The sequence below is a fragment of the Lactuca serriola genome, chromosome 5 (assembly GCF_051521515.1).
Source record: "Lactuca serriola cultivar US96UC23 chromosome 5, Lser_US96UC23_V15, whole genome shotgun sequence".
NCBI classification, from domain to species: Eukaryota; Viridiplantae; Streptophyta; class Magnoliopsida; order Asterales; family Asteraceae; genus Lactuca; species Lactuca serriola.
Window position 1 is genome coordinate 364,075,259 of NC_136412.1, and position 3,601 is coordinate 364,078,859.

The 3,601-nt window shown below is 30.6% G+C and overlaps 1 long non-coding RNA gene across 2 annotated transcripts; it reads left to right on the plus strand.

Annotated features, from left to right (window-relative positions):
- Positions 1–1,267: 1,267 nt before the first annotated feature.
- Positions 1,268–3,233, plus strand: LOC145055765 (uncharacterized). Of its 2 annotated transcripts, XR_013685337.1 has the most exons (4): positions 1,271–2,060; positions 2,214–2,304; positions 2,549–2,785; positions 2,884–3,233. It is a non-coding gene; the product is annotated as an uncharacterized LOC145055765 (long non-coding RNA). The 2 variants fall into 2 exon arrangements; XR_013685336.1 differs by having other exon boundaries at positions 1,268–2,060; positions 2,214–2,785.
- Positions 3,234–3,601: the final 368 nt, after the last annotated feature.

A 3,601-nucleotide genomic window follows, 5' to 3' on the forward strand; every position in this document is an offset into this window, starting at 1 on the left:
AGCTTTGCAATGTTGGACATAATGTAACTATAAATTTTAAACAAAATCAAAATTAAAATTGAAATCCATTTATTTCAATAAATATTACACAAAAAAGAAGCGGTAAAGCTAACATTGCATACAAGCCTAAAAGCAAATGAAATTTCATATTATCTTCGATGTTAAGGATTGGGATGAAAAGTAACATGACTATTATAGTGATGATTATCAGAAAAGGATGAATCATCTTGAAGCTTGATTTCTGGAAATTGATTTGTTTGATAGAAAAGAGAAATATTTGTTGTGGGTAAAATAAGCAGGGTAAAGATGTTTATTTATGGTAAAAAAAAATATAGTCGTTGTTTTTGTTGTTTATAACCGTTGCATATATATATATATATATATATATATATATATATATATATATATATATATATATATATAATCATTTAATAAGATTTATAACTAATACATAAATAAAAATTAGTTGCATAATTTAAATGTTAGTATGCATAAATAAAAGTTAGTTGCATAATGTAAGTGTTAGTATGCATAAATAAAAGTTAGTTGCATAATGTAAATGTTAGTTTGCATAAAAATTTGAACACATAAAGAAATGTTAGTATAAGAAATAAAATCGTTAGTATATAAGTTTTATTAATTCATTAGTATTATTATTATTTTGATATGATGAAAGTTTTTATAATTAATAATGTTTTTACTAAGTAATACATATATTGATTAATATATATGTGATTTCCACTTCTAAATAACATTGGTTTGAGCTTTCGTGTTAATAACGTGTTATAAAATTCAACGTGACTAAAATAATTTAAAACAAATTAAACTAACAACATAGATAAAGAAATTTGATGGAGAAGAAGATTTAGAAAAGATATGAGATGTTTTATATCTTGTGAATTTGTATTGTCATATCTTTGCAAGAGCATGTTATTTATACTATAAAAATCATATGTCATGTAAATAATATGATATGATAGTTTTCACCAATTCACCAATTATTGGTGTCATTCACAATAATTTACAACAATATATATATATATATATATATATATATATATATATATATATATATATATATATATATATATATTAATAAGCATTTAGCATGTTTTGCTGAATATTAAGAAATACAAGGGTTATTGCATTATTTACAACAATTTTGTACATCGTAGAAAAATCGGATCGGCTAACCATAGAAAAGTCAAACAAAATAATACAGTTCCTCATATCTCTCGGCATCCCCAAATTTTAGATCAAAGACTGGGTCAAAGCAAAAGAACCATAAACACAGAAAGAGTAAAGGAGATTTGTTATTTCACCGCTTCAATCTATCTGAACTAAGCTTATATATAAAAACCAACATCACTCGCTGAACACCTAGACACAACGATCTAATGCGCCGCTCCTCCCCTTTTCCATCTCCTTCATCAACTAACGTAGCCACCACTACCACAACTCTTCTTCTTCTCTCTTCCATAGCAGATAATCTTCACCACCACTCACCTCCCGAAACATGGCTGCCAATGTCTCTCAAAGTCGTATAGCCCTAAAGTCTATCACCCCTTCGTCAGTTCTTTCCGGTGGTCTCCCTACATTTATATCCCTATCTATGATCCCCACCGTGATCTCTCCAAGCCGCCTTCACCCATAGATCCTTTCCATCCCAGCACACTTCTCCGATGCAATACCCGCTCTTATCTTTCACAATATTTCCGATGCGACACTGCTTCATCTATATCGATCTATTTTTGTCGATCTGACCCCAAGCACTTCCTTTTGCCATCTTCTATGTCTATCTCTTCCAAGTTCAATCCAAAAACCTAAAAGTAGCAGCCAAATAACACCGCCTTCAACCATTATTTCAATCATTCTAACTTTAAACCATCAACCATTACTTTCCCTCACCAGCAACACCTTCATGATATACTAGAAGCCCTAGCATCTGCCTCCCTACGCTGTTCACCACAACTAGATATCATCACATACCACCTCTCACCCCTGAATAAGTGTTGCCATCGTAGTATGCCTCTCAAAGTCATAATCCTTGGCAATAGCAGGTTTGTCTATCTAACTCCTTGATTTTCCATATATGTAATGTAATTAATATTGTAATCACTGATTTGAGGTCAATTACGATGTTTACTGGTGTTTGTTGAATGATTACATGGTTGGAAAGACATCTTTAATTATCCAGTATCCTTAATTTGCAGGTCATTTTAGTTCATCCCGATACCCTAACCTTACTCCAAGATATTTGTGGAATCGAGATCGTTCAGCTTTTTGACATCGTTGAAGCTTAAGGTATGTGCTGTTTTGGGTTTTTCAATTTCATCTCGGCTAAAGTTTGTATACGAGTGTTATGAGCCAAATTTGGTTTAAATTTTTTCTGGAACAATAAATCTTTCTTCCAAAAGGATGTCCAACTGGGGATAGAATTGTCTGTTTTTCTTCGTATTTTTGTTTGCTTATAGATTTGGATTTTCCAATATGAAAAAGAATACTACATAGTGTACTAACATAATTTATTGGTTCTGTCTTATTAAAGCTCACATGTCCTAATAAGTTGATATTTATATGGAAGTGTCATGTTGGATGTCAAAGTTTGACTAATTAAATCCATTGTTTGGCTGTTGGCGACACGCATTCATTGAATTCATGGTACTAGATTTAGAATTTTGGTCCACCACTCGCCCCTCCTTCTCTATCTTTCTACTAGAATTCAGTAACATTTTCATATGCAGGCTGCCATAGCCAGTTCTCAAAATCTTGAAGATAGAGCAAGGTTTGTGATTTATTGTTTAACTTTAAAATATGTTTCAAGAAAAGTTTCTCTAATTATTACCTACCGATTTTTGTTGCTTGGTATGATGATTTGATCAGGCTTTGAAAATATTCAAAATTCCAATAACACTCCAGAGATGATATGGCTACAGGTGGTGATGAAGTTGCAACTTAAAGGTTTACTCTTTATGTTATCAATGGGGTGGGGTTGCTGATTTCTGCAAAAAAACAACAATTTTCACATAAAACTGGGAAACACCATGAGCTTTTTTTTCTGAGATGGGAATATATATATATGTGTGTGTGTGTGTGTGTGTGTGTGTATACTGACTTTGCATTGTGTGTATGGTTTGTGTGCGTTTTGTTTGATTAAATAAATATGCATATATGGTATGTTAAAACCCAAGCTCCTTGTGAAATCTTTTGAGTTTTGACCATTTTGTCCCTAATAGTTGTCTTCTGGTGTTCTTTCTAATGTTCTAGTTTAGAAAATTTCATATTTTTAATATTCTTATATTTCTAACTTCTAATTATTAAAAATGATGTTTCTATACCACACTTTATATATATAGGGTGAGGTTCAATAGAAAACTATAACTAACCAAGGAACTAATTTTTTTTTTCAACTTTTAGAACTTATTTTTTATCAAAAAAAAAACTAAAAATACAGAAATTCATAACTTTTTATCCTTTTTCTAATGATATAAAATTCGATTTTTTTTACGTCAAATTCACAATGTAATCTTTGAAAATTCATAACGTGAATCCGGATTCACACGGTGAATTCAAAAAATATTTTTCACATTGACAATGTTAA